The sequence below is a fragment of the Palaemon carinicauda genome, unplaced genomic scaffold (genome assembly GCF_036898095.1).
Source record: "Palaemon carinicauda isolate YSFRI2023 unplaced genomic scaffold, ASM3689809v2 scaffold141, whole genome shotgun sequence".
NCBI lineage: Eukaryota > Metazoa > Arthropoda > Malacostraca > Decapoda > Palaemonidae > Palaemon > Palaemon carinicauda.
In genome coordinates, this window is record NW_027168938.1 from 118831 (window position 1) to 133097 (window position 14267).

Below are 14267 nucleotides of genomic sequence, written 5' to 3' on the forward strand. Positions count from 1 at the left end.
TTAACCTGCTGGGACAGATGCACAGGTCTTAGGAAAGGTATTTCTGTTACAGAGGAATTCAAAGCAGGAAGCAAGAGGGCTGTACAGAAAAGTAGCAGCATCATAAAAAAAAAATTGTCTGCACCAAAGATCCTATTATATAATGTCCAATTAGTAGAGACGGGAAAACCATATGCAATACGGCCTATACTACTATGTAATGGAGAAAAACAGGCTGCCGTATTGAGGAAAATAGAACGCATTTTGTTAGGGGTGGTGCTATGGTTTGCTGTGGGTTAACTTATATTTCACACTAAGATGTACAGGTATTATATGTGAAAGGCACAATTCTATATTTATAATTATCCCATGATAGATATGAACATATGAAAATGTATGAACTGTGGTGATGAATGAATGTGACAGCCTAAGCCAACATCTAGTAAAAGATATAAGTACTGTATGTATAATTATACACCAACTTTGAAGTTACGCACACTGTGATAAAAGTACATCATAAAATAGATTATCAAAGTTTGTAAACCTAATTCTTGTGAAGTATAAGGGGAACAAGAACATGGTGTACAGCATGTGTTTCATACATGATCATACACTAAATTTATTGTTTTTTTTTCTCTCGGTCTCCCCTGCTCTAATAATATAAACCTGTTTAAGTTTGCTATCAAACGTCTTGTTTGGTTTGAATTTTGTCATTTTTGTTCGCAACTATCTGTCTATTAGCTCACTGTCTTGTTGAATAAACTATCACATGCATCTCTCCCCTCTGTAAGAACCTAACAGTTACATTGCCACCTTAGCAACCCAAACCAAACTGTACCACCACCGTTATCAAAGTGTGATCCATTTTTCTTGACTGTGCAGCCAATGTCCCAAGGCCATATTGCATAAGGCTTTCCCTCTTTTATTAATACAACATTATATAAGAGGACTTTGGGGGAGACTATTTCACCATGTTAATGCCTCTCGACTTGACTCCTGACTTCAGCATAACAGAAATGCTCTACCTCTTCTAACACCTATTTATCTGTCCAGACAGAAATTGTTCCTTTTGAATAAAGATTTCAAAACAAAATGTCCTTAAGTCATATGGAAACAAGACTTGAAAACCAGCAGCCTAATGTTGTGGATAAGACATTTGAAGAGCAGTATGAGATTGAAAGCGTAAGAGAATGAACATATATTGTAACTGAGTACATGCTGGCAACACCAGAGTGAAGAGATGTGATTGCAAAGTCTAAGAGGGATATAATAAGAAAAGGCAGATTGAAGGGTATTTCAAGTACAACAGAATGGGTAAGAAGAATAAGTAGGTGGTCAATGGGTATCTGTTTTTGGCTCTGGCAAAGTAGATCAGCGTGTGAAAGATTGTTACAGATGTCAGATTACGGTAAATGTTTCATGAATACTGGATTAGATCCCATAGAAGTATGTGGAGTGCTGTAATCATGGCCCAAAGAATCATTTTTCTAAAATAGGTTAGGCTTTAAGAAGCCAATGTACATGTTGTGGAATGGAAGGTCATGCAGAGTGTGTGTGTATATATAGTTAACCCTTTTACCCCCAAAGGACGTACTGGTACGTTTCACAAAACTCGTCCCTTTACCCCCATGGACGTACCGGTACGTCCTTGCAAAAAAATGCAATGAAAATTTTTTTGTTCATATTTTTGATAGTTTTTTGAGAAAATTCAGGCATTTTCCAAGAGAATGAGACCAACCTGACCTCTCTATGACAAAAATTAAGGCTGTTAGAGAAATTTAAAAAATATATACTGCAAAATGTGCTGGGGAAAAAATAACCCCTTGGGGGTTGAGGGTTGGAAATGTCCAAAGAGCCTGGGGGTAAAAGGGTTAAGATGTGAAAAAGAGAATGTCAGGAATTTATTAAAAATGAAGTTTGGTAGACCTGGGTATAAAAAGTGTTTGAAGAGATGCGTCCTATACTTGAAAAGAATGCATACTGTATTCAAAAGATGAAATAAAGGTTTTACATGTAATATAGTGATGTGAGATGACAATATAAAAGATAATACTGTAGTATAAGTTGGAACGCAGCTTTGATTGATAGCCTCACGACTTGGGTAGGTATTACATAGCGTTTTTAAAAACAATACTAGTAACATCTGCAAAACAGGGGTAATACTTAGTATAAAATTTGTATAAAGTAAGGTTTCAAGTTCATTATTTAAGGTAAAACTCAGTGTACGAAAGTGCCTGTTTGTTAATGGGTACTTGTGTAAAATAAAGGTGAAAATGGATTAATTGAAGGTTTAGAGTTCAAGAAACATGTGGTGAAATAAATGGGTATTTTGTCTAACTTCACCATGAATTTCTGGGTACAGTAGGAACTGTTTGTTGGTATACGAGGGTAGGAAGAGATTTGAAAAAAATGAAGTGGGATGAACATGAAAACTACAAAATATAAAAGCTACAATAAATAAAAAAGGGATTTTGAAGGAAAAACCTATTTCTGGGCTCAACCTGTGTCGCTCTGTGAAATGCTCCTTAAAGCACCATTTCAAAGGTATAAACACTGCTAAATATACCAGAGAAAAAAGTTGCATGGAATGCCAGGAATATATCCAGCTCGCTCACCCCTAAAGGGTGTCGGTATTAAAACTGGGGCGAGTGATACCACTACCAGAGGTTCCTTTCCAATTAGACTTCTCCCTCCTCAAAATTACCCGTTACTACGAGGTGTTGTTCACTACAGAAGACTAGCTGTAGGCATGTTAGATGAGTAAGGCAATAAAGAATAAAGAGAAGAAACAAATGGCTATTACAAAATAGGAAATCGTTCAAAAAATATTCAAGAAAATAAAAAAAAAGCTTTAGAAATTGCCAAGGAATACAGCTTAGTATAAAGATTTACGAACAACTGGACCTGAATAAATAATGGAGACTATGTTCTATATCTATGCCGTTTCGCAATTTATTCTGGGTCAATACATACAAATATTCTATTAGTTGAATGAGGAGTGGAGAATAGAAGTTGTTGCATGGTTTGAAAAGCTTAGCATGACCGATAATATTTATAGAAGTGACTGTTGAAAAGGATGTTGCGGTCTCGAGTAAAGTGGCCTCTAGAGCAAATATGTCTTCATGCTGATGTGGTAAGTGCAATATATATTTGGAAAGTTTCAAATGCTATATTACCATATGAGATTTACCAATGTGTGTAGACTAAGTGAGTAAGAGTGGAGACAAATGTACAGTATAGCTAAATCTAAAAGCGAAAAGCATGTCAAATTTATTCAATAGTTGAGGAATAAAGAATTTGTTATAAGGTCATTAGATTAAATATTGTATACATTAAGTAGATTCATTAAGTTAAAAATGTAGCAAAGTTTTTCTTAACAAGACAGTACTTTTACTATGAAAAGTGGAGGTTAATATGTTCTAACCCTTTTACCCCCAGGCAATTTGGAACTTTCCAACCCTTAACCCCCAGGGTTTTTTTTTTTTTTCTAAGCACATTTTGCAGTATATTTTTTCAAAATTACTCTAACAGCCTTAATTTTTGTCATAGAGAGGTCAGGTTGGTCTCATTCTCTTGGAAAATGCCTGAAGTTCCTCAAAAAATTATCAAAAATATGCAAAAAAAATTTTAAATAGCAGTTTTTTGCAAGAATGTACCGGTACATGCATGGGGGTAAAGGAATGAGTTTTGTGAAACGTACCAGTACGTCCTTTGGGGGTAAAAGGGTTAAAAAGATAGTACTGTATGAGAGTCAATTTCAAAATTATTATTGATGGTAAAACAGTGTATGAATGGAACTATATAAGTGCGTAACCAGGAAAATAAATTAAAGAAAAATAATAAGTAAATGTATGATTACTTCTGATCCCTATGAATTCCAATCCTGCTATTTTCCATGTTGGAGCACCTGGGCTTATAGCATCCTGATTTTCCAACTAGGGTTGTAGCTTGGCAAGAAATAATAATTATAAATATAATAATATATCAGGCCTAATGTGGGCATTACTCATTGGGCTCCAACTCAACTGAGTCCAGAGAGAAGTGTGAGTGAGCTTAGACTTTACGGTTTGGCAGTGTGGTATGGAAGATGAATTGAAGGCTTTGAGAAATGAACTAATAGTACAGTCAACCATCTTTTATCAACAAACACATGTTTTAAGTCACCACAATTCACTTAGTTCATCGAACTAATTTTACGACAAATTCAATAAACAAAGTTTAACTCACTTTTTTAATAAGAATGAAGAATTGAAGAGTCAGATCATCATATTCTTGGCTACTCAACCTCGGCTCCCATCTTTAGGCCAATTCTTTGCCCCCTAAAAAAAATTTTTAAATATTAACAAATTGACAACAGAATTGAAATACAAAAGCAATAAGATTTTTCATAAGACCTTTATATCTTCATAGATTATACTGCCAGGACTAGGTTTACCAATGATTCCAAGTTTGGCCTTTCCGGTCTTAACCCTTTTCCCCCAAAGGACGTACTGGTACGTTTCACAAAACTCATCCCTTTACCCCCATGGACGTACCGGTACGTCCTTGCAAAAAAATGCTATAAATTTTTTTTTTTCATATTTTTGATAATTCTTTGAAAAAATTCAGGCATTTTCCAAGAGAAAGAGACCAACCTGACCTCTCTATGACAAAAATTAAGGCAGTTAGAGCAATTTAAAAAATATATACTGCAAAATGTGCCGGGAAAAAAATAACCCCTTGGGGGTTATTTGGAAATTTCCAAATAGCCTGGGGGTAAAAGGGTTATCTTCAAGGCATTTTTATCAACAAACACATGTTTTAAGTCACCACCTTTCCCCTAGTTCATCGAACTAATTTTATGACAAATTCAATAAAAGTTAAACTCACTTTTTTAATAAGAATGAAGAGTTGAAGAGTCAGATCATCATAATTTCTTCTATTCCACCTCGGCTCCCGTCTTCTGGCCAATCCTTTGTCCCCCTAAAAAGAAATAAATATCAACAAATTGACAACAGAATTGAAATACAAAAACAATAAGATTTTTCATAAGACCTTTATATCTTCATAGATTATACTGCCAGTAATTGCAAGTTTGGCCTTTTCCGTCTTCTGTCTTAAAGTGGAACAGAATACATTAATATAATGTGATTTACTCAAGCAGGGAAAGTTATTCAGTGCAATCATGAATTTTTTTTCAAATCTAACAATTCTTTTTCAAACAGAAAACGCATGAAAACTATGAATGTCAAACTATACACGAAATATTCATTCACACATTCATATTACACATATTACAAATTGATTTTATCTTATTTCATAAATTCCTTAACAATTACATCTTAAATGTAATAGGCATTTTACCTTACAACAGTTTACAAACCAGAGTACAGTACTGTATTAGGAGTATGATTACAGCGAAGCTGCAATCTCTGTATAAAAAATTATAAAGGGATTTTGACAAAGGAAAAATCTATTTCTGGGGAGAGACCTGTGTCGCCCGGTGAAAGCAATCAAATGGGACTAGTAACGATCTTAAAAAGAAAAATTAAACTATGAAGATAGAATTTTGTCAACCTGTTCAACAGTAGAGCAATTGCAGCGAGTTTGAACTTTCCAGTCACTATGGTGACTATCAACGTTTGAAAAGCGAGACCCCATGACTACTTCACTCAAAGACAACACTAAAATCATGGCCAATCATCCAAATTTCCTGACCATTATCAAGAGATTTCTGTAAAGCATTGAATATTGTAACACCACAAACTCCGAGGTCTCTGCTAGGACCAAACGACAAAATAGGGGACTACCTTCAGCATACCTATTTAGACAGACCACTTCTTTTACAAATTGCAACTTTTGAAAACTTTCTAGATGGGTGTTTAACGTCACATCTATTTTATTCTACTGTTCATACCTTAAAAACATATATACACACTAATTGTTAACAACACAATGTAACTACAGTTCAATTTTATTCATAAATTTAGATAAAAAAGTCATTCAATTTAAGGTTCATTACTTTAATAATAAAGTTAACTGAATCTATTACAAAGTTCATCAAATTTATGAAAGTGTATAAGTTAATTTAATTCATTAAAAAACCAGGCCTACATGGCCGAGGACTTAAGTAGATGATGATGAATGGGGAAATATCGATTTCAAAGCTCAAGATAAGAGACGACTGGTGAAATCTAACCGAGGCCCTTTGCGTCAATAGGGGTAAATGATGATGATAGATTACAGTAATTGAAGATATAATTATTAAATCTATTAAACACTAAAGATAAAAGTTCATTAAATATACTAACTACAGAATAAAAAAAATGTAACAAATGCATCTTTAAAATTACACTTACATATAAGTGGAGGTTTGCTGGGCAAAACAAGTCCGCTTCATAACCTGAAAAAGATAAATACATATCAGAGAGATTGAAAATAGCAAATCAGACAATGGCTAAGTTAACCCTTTTACCCCCAAAGGACGTACTGGTACGTTTCAAAAAACTCATCCCTTTACCCCCATGGATGTACCGGTACGTCCTTGCAAAAAAATGCTATAAAATTTTTTTTTTTTCATATTTTTGATAATTTTTTGAAAAAATTCAGGCATTTTCCAAGAGAATGAGACCAACCTGACCTCTCTATGACAAAAATTAAGGCTGTTAGAGCAATTTAAAAAAAATATACTGCAAAACGTGCTGGGGAAAAAATAACCCCCTGGGGGTTAAGGGTTGGAAATTTCCAAAGAGCCTGGGGGGTTAAAGGGTTAAGTGAAATTTTTAAATCACATCACCTGAAATTACATATTACAGGTTATATATCAGTTTAACGAGATCGGTGTTACTATATGGACACGAGTTGTGGTATAACTATGAAACAATAACAGATTTTGTAGATTTTACATCAAAGCCCTCTGAAGAATATTAAGAAATGGCAGGACAGGATTAGAAACTGAAACTATAAGAGAGATTACTCAAGTGCCATATGTGGATGAGAACATGTTGAGGGGTAGATGGAGATGGTTTGGGCATGATCTTTGCACTCCAAGAGATTAGTTCACCAAACCTTCAACTGGGCTCCACAAGGCACTAAAAGTTTCGGAAGACCCAGGCCTACATGGCTGAGGACTATGAAGTATGAAGTAGATGATGATGATGAATGGAGAAGTATAGTTTTAAAAGCTCATTAGAGATGACTGCGTCAATAGGCGTAGGAGATTACGGTGATAAATAGAGATATATATATATATATATATATATATATATATATATATATATATATATATATATATATATATATATATATATATATATATATATATATATATATATATATATATATATGTGTATGTGTTTACACAAAATATAATTATAGATACATATTCAGTATATAGGTACTGCATATATGAAGAAAAGGAAAATAGGGAAAAACTACAGAAGTAGTTTAAGAACAAAACATTAAAATAAATCTTTCAGATATAAACTATACAAACTTCAAAATAACAATGAGGAAGAGAAACAAGATAGAATAGTGTGCCCGAGTGTACCCTCAAGCAAGAGAGTTCTACCACAAGACAGTGGAAGACCATAGTACAGAGGCTATGGCACTACCCAAGACTAGTGAAGAACCACCTATCTTCTTGCAACTATGACAGTTTTAATCCCTGGAAAATAGCCTGACCTATGACTTTCCCAAAAACTATATTTGTTCACATGGTCTTAACCCATCTGGATTCTAATCTTAACCCTTTTACCCCCAAAAGGACGTACTGGTACGTTTCACAAAACTCATCCCTTTACCCCCATGGACGTATCGGTATGTCCTTGCAAAAACTACTATTTACTTTTTTTTTCATAATTTTGATAATTTCTTGAGAAACTTCAGGCATTTTCCAAGAGAATGAGACCAACCTGACCTCTCTATGATGAAAATTAAGGCAGTTAGAGCAATTTTAAAAAAAATATACTGCAAAATGTGCTTGAAAAAAAATAACCCTTGGGGGTTAAGGGCTGGAAAGTTCCAAATAGCCTGGGGGTAAAAGAGTTAAGGTCTAACAGTTACTCTCTATGTGCAAAAAATTTCTACTGCCTAACGAACAAGGATACCAGAATGGTGTACCTTCATGCATTGAATACATTCCGAAACAAATGATAAATGTATTTTTCTTAACAATATAAACGTGATCCCTTTAATCGAGACTGGGTATGGCTGTTACAACTTAACCCTTTTACCCCCAAAGGACATACTGGTACGTTTCACAAAACTCATCCCTTTACCCCCATGGATGTACCGGTACGTCCCTGCAAAAAAATGCTACAGTATTTGCAATTTTTTTTTTTTTTTATATAATTTTTTGAGAAAATTCAGGCATTTTCCAAGAGAATGAGACCAACCTGACCTCTCTATGACAAAAATTAAGGCTGTTAGAGCAATTTAAAAAAAAAAAATATACAGCAAAATGTGCTGGGGAAAAAATAACCCCCGGGGGTTAAGGGTTGGAAATTTCCAAATACCCCGGGGGTAAAAGGGTTAAAAACTAGCGATTTGTTCCTACGAAAAAGCAAATCTTACAACTCATTTTTCCTCTGCCTACGCAAACATCGAACAGTCTGGCTTATTCTTTCCACAATCTCCTCTCTCCTCATACACCTGACAACACTGAAATTACCAAACAATTCTTCTTTGCTCAAGGGGGTTAACTACTGCACTGTAATTGTTCAGTGGCTACTTTCTTCTTAAGGGCAAGGGTAGAAGAAACTCTCTAGTTATGGTAAACAGCTCTTCTAGGAGAAGGACACTCCAAAATCAAACCACTGTTCTTTAATCTTTACCTTGGGTAATGCCATAACCTTTCTATCAGTCTTCAAAAGTCAAATTAGAGACCTCTTGCTTGAGGATACACCCAGGCACACTATTCTTTGTTTATTATTATTATCATTATTATTATTATTAGCTAAGGTACAACCCTAGTTGGAAAAGCAGAATGCTATAAGCCCAAGGGCCCCAACAGGGAAAATAGACTACGAGGGAAGTAATGAACAATTAAAATATCTTGAAAACAGTAACATTAAAATAAATCTTTCATATATAAACTACAAAAACTTATGGAGCCCTTGGGCTTACTGCATCCTGCTCTTCCAATTAGGGTTGTAGCTTAGCAAGTAGTAATAATAATAATAATAATAATAATAAATGATAAACCGATGCACATCAAGATAATTTCTTACGATATAGTATGTTTTCAGTAGTCTATTTTCAATCCTATCGCTAAGAATGAGGCAGTCTAAGGGGACTCCCATGGGGGTCTTAGCTCCCCTTTAGGTAAGTAGGTAAGGACACTGCTTGTAGGTTAGGTTAGGTAGGGAAGCTAAGGTTAGACAGTGTTCTATCCACGAGTCCCTGTCCGTCATTATATAAAGGCTTGTATCGTTCAGTACCAAGCTCTAAACCTAAGTTGAAAATAGACATTTTTGGGATTGAAGTACTGTACCTTGAACCAGGAAGTCTTGCTAACTAACATAATAGCAATGGATTCACATTCGAGATCTGAAATTTATATTACTTAGGACGGGAAAACATTTCCTTAGAGAAAGTCTTCCCTAAAGTAAGTACACTTCCAACCTACAGAAATACTCCTTAAATAAAATAAATGTATACACTTATAATTTTCACCTTTTCATACCTAAATCATTAGTCAAATACAAGCTACAGTCTGAATATCCTAGTAGGATAAAGCTACTTTAGCAGCAATATATGCCAAGCACTTCCCTGGATTGTAATTCTGTACCTTTTTCTACGTACCGGTAACTATTTCTCGCTACCTTTCAGCTTGGAGAGCGAGGGGAGCCACGTCTAAACAAAAACCATTTGAGTAGAGTTTCTCCCAACTTGTATCGGAACACTTCAAAGTACCTATACACTATCAAGACTTCCTATTTCCTTCATTAGAAGTGTTGTGCTATAGTAAATATTTACCCACATTAACTTGACCCAGTCCGTCCTAACCAACTACAAAAACTTTGGATTTTTCTATGCCGCGAATTGTTTCGCTCGCAAATAAACATAATTCACTGCTCCTCTCTTCTCTCAAGCGGTGAGGATATGTTGCACACACCTATCACATGGGTCACTATTAGGGTCTCATAAATGCCTATAATTCATATCATAACCCTCAAATGGTTTTTGCTTAGCAGTGGCTTGCTTCGCTCGCAAGTAAATATGTAATTCAATGTTTAAAATCAGACAATAGGAACACTTATTTTCATCATTACTGTAAATTTCTTTTGTCTCCACACACCTACGACGTTCTCGTTTCTATTTTTCTTTGGTAAATAACCCGACATTTCTACGAAACACATTATTGCTATTATCATCATTATTACTAGCAAAGCTACAACCCTAGTTGGAAAAGCAAGGTGCTATAAGCCCAAGGGCTCCAACAGGGGAAAATAGCCCAGTGAGGAAAGGAAATAAGGAAATAAATAAACGATATAAGTAATAAAAATTAAAATTAAATACTTTAAAAACATTAATAACACTAAAACACATTTAATTTATGAACTATAAATGGACTTGTGCAAGCCTGTTCAACATAAAAACATTTGCTGTGAGTTTGAACTTTTGAAGTTCAACAGATTTAACTTACCCGATTAGGAAGATCATTCAACAACTTGGTCACAGCTGGAATAAAACTTCTAGAATACTGTGTAGTATTGAGCCTCATGATGGAGAAGGCCTGGCTATTAGAATTAACTGCATGCCCAGTATTACGAACAGGATGGAACCGTCCGGGGAAATCTGAATGTAAAGGATGGTCAGAATTAGAAAACAATCTTACGCAACATGCACAACGAACTAATTGAACAACGATGCTAAAGGTTAATATCTAGATCAGAAATAAGAAATTTAATAGACCTTAATCAATTGCAAGATGAGAAAAAATATTAGTTACTGTAAGTCTGCTCGTTTTCCAAGTTGTTTCTTAATGTTTCATGTGTCACAATTACTAGCTCTTATTAACCCTTTTACCCCCAGGCTATTTGGAACTTTCCAACCCTTAACCCCCAGGGGTTATTTTTTTTTCAAGCACATTTCGCAGTATATATTTTTTGAATTGCTCTAACAGCCTTAATTTTTGTCATAGAGAGGTCAGGTTGGTCTCATTCTCTTGGAAAATGCCTGAAGTTTCTCAAAAAATTATCAAAAATATACAAAAAAAATTGTAAATAGCAGTTTTTTGCAAGGACGTACCGGTACGTCCATGGGGGTAAAGAGATGTGTTTTCTGAAACGTACCAGTATGTCCTTTGGGGGTAAAAGGGTTAAGTTTGTACATTTGTTTCCATTTAACTTAACTCATACCCATTGACCATTGAGACAATTTTCATCTACATATGCAGTACTGTAACTCCACCCACTGAGCACAGCGCTCCAATGATAATGTATTACTATTGGCTAGTGGGAGTTTTCAAGGGACAAGTATTAAGACAAAGACCTGTTTATGCATTCGTTACACTTGACGCATCTCTATCTCAGACGATTTGACCAAGCCTCATCTAAAATTGACCTATCAGATTCTAGATATATATTAATAAATAGGTTTTATTGAGTTTTCGTTAAAATCGTCTTTCATTTTAGTCATAAATCTCATGTTTGACACTTGTGAGGGTTGTAAACTAACCAAGTTAAACATGCTTCCGTAATAACTCCCAAACTTTCTAGATTTTAAGTAAACAAGTGTTCTCAAAGCAGATAGTAAGTGTCCTAAATATGTTGATTCATCATACCAAAGTTCGTAGCCCTTCACCTAAAAACATCAGACGGACCAAAAAGTTAAGACTACTGTATATGACATCCTAAATCAGCTTAAAAATGCTAAAACATATCATGGTCCCAAAAATAGTGACAGACGCAGCTGGCATGCACTGCGCATCCGCATATTGCTTGCCAGAAGAAACCATTAGTGAGATGGTGCTTATTTGTGGGCGAAGCTAACCCGGGCCATGCAAAAATCCCTCGAGTGACGTCATATCACTGTGCTTGATATCGGAATATGTTAAAGATATAGAAAATGGTGCTAGGGAGAAAACGGTGTTAGAGCAAGGTACCTCTATCACAGTCATTCCCAAGGTGTCTTTTCACCCTAGGGGTAGTTAGAGATTTGGGGGACTGGGGCATTGAGTTTGTAAAGTTATCATTGTTATTATTACTTGTTAAGATACAACTCTAGTTAGTAAAGCAGGATGATATAAGCCCAGGGACCCCAGCAGGGAAAATAGCCCAGTGAGGAAAGGAAAAATTAATATTTTTTTCCCCTGCTTTGGAGGCCTAGGGGGAACATATAAAAAATCCAACCCCCTGTCAGCCCATACCTACTACACCAGTGGTATTACCACGTTAATTTAGCAAAAATAAAGAATTTCTTTATTATTTATCTTGTTATGTTGGGATTAGCTGTTATTATCATAGACATAAGGGTAGTTTATAATGCCACACCCCCTAAAGACACTTTCTCCCCTGGGGTTCACAACCCCCCCAAGGGCCAATTCACACCTGGGGTTTGTGTAGGGTGGTGGTGATTAAATAAAAAAAAGATGGATATTCTTATGAAAATATCATCAACAAAACAATAAAATAACGAGAAATCTAAGAAAATATGATTTTTCTTACGTAATTAGCTGTTTAAAAAAAAAACTTCGTTTTTCTTATATAAATAGCTACTGTATGTGACAAACCCATTGCTATAACAACTCGTACGATAATATAACTCAGGAAATAACGTAACTGCTTCCAAAAAAAAACTAATATATCAAATAGTAGTTATTAATATATAAAGATATATAGCCCCTAAACACGGCCGGTCAAAAGGTCTGGCCATGAGATTTTGAAATTTCAATCTTCTATCGTAAAATCTGTAATTTATAAGACCTGGTGTAGTTTAAGCAGCTTTTACCGTTCACGTGTACTTAAAACTTTAATTAAATATAATAAAATATAATAAAAACACCTAAAATAACTTACTTATAGAGGAAATAGTAGCTCAAGGTGGGCTATCGGAGGAAACTAAATGGAGAAAAACAACTGACAGTGTGTCCAGACAACAATGTTAAGAAATGCATACAAACGTAAAGAAAATCCTAATAAAATTAAAAATATCGTGTTAATTACATTATTATTCATTTATTAAAAATTTTAAATGATATTTTAATGCAATTTAAATTAATGAAAACTTTTTAATATATGATTTTGAGTGGATTCAAATTGCAATACTTACGAAGGAATTTTTTCCAACTTGGCAATGGTTGTTCAGTCAGCTGATCCTGGACAGCTGATATTTCTATATTATTTTAGTAAAATTCAAATTCAGTTTAATTTAAATGCATAAAAAACAATAATGAATAATACAGAATATATATTATATATATTCCATGACTTTTTATATGAAAAATGTAAAAATGTACAACTGATTTTCAAAATTTTTTGAGAATTAATGCATGATTTTTATTTCGATTTTTCGTAATTATATATACCATGGGTTTATCAAAATTGAACTTTATCTATATAAAAATGTACATTGATGTTTATAAGTACTTGATAAACCATTAAATAAACAAATAGTGGAAAATGAAGGACAAGATAAATATTTCAGTTATTATTATTATTATTATTATTATTATTATTATTATCATTATTATTATTATTATTATTATTATTATTATTAAATGCTAAGCTACAACCCTAGTTGGAAAAGCAGGATGCTATAAGCCCAGGGGCCCCAACAGGGAAAATAGCCCAGTGAGGAAAGGAAATAAGGAAAAATAGAACATTTTAGGAATAGTAACAATATTAAAATAAATATTTCCTTTTATAAGTCGATATATCTTATGTTACCCTTATTTCCTTAGGCCAAATACTGCAGGGACAGATACATATTAATTTACTATAAGCCCAAGAGCTCCAACATGAAAAATAGCCCAGTGAGGAAACGAAAAAGGAAATAAATAAACTATATTAAAAAGTAATAAACAATTGAAATTAAATATTTCAGAAACTGTTACATTAAAATAGATCTTTCATATATAAATTATAAAAATATAAAAGAGGAAGAGATAAGATAGAATTGTGTGCCTCGGTGTACTCTCAAGCAAGAGAACTCTAACCAAAGACAGTGGAAGAATGTGGTACAGAAGCTATGGCACTACCCAAGACTAGAGAACAATGGTTTGATTTTGGGGTGTAGGCTACTTCTCCTAGAAGAGCTGCTTACCATAGCTAAAGAGTCTCTTCTACCCTTACCAAGAGGAAAGT

General features: G+C 34.3%; 1 long non-coding RNA gene across 1 annotated transcript; it reads right to left on the bottom strand.

The window, feature by feature from the left end:
* Positions 1-4847: 4847 nt before the first annotated feature.
* Positions 4848-13038, bottom strand: LOC137635562 (uncharacterized). The gene is made up of 4 exons (XR_011042719.1): positions 12981-13038; positions 10607-10758; positions 6318-6361; positions 4848-4941 (listed from the first exon to the last, which is right to left on the bottom strand). It is a non-coding gene; the product is annotated as an uncharacterized lncRNA (long non-coding RNA).
* Positions 13039-14267: the final 1229 nt, after the last annotated feature.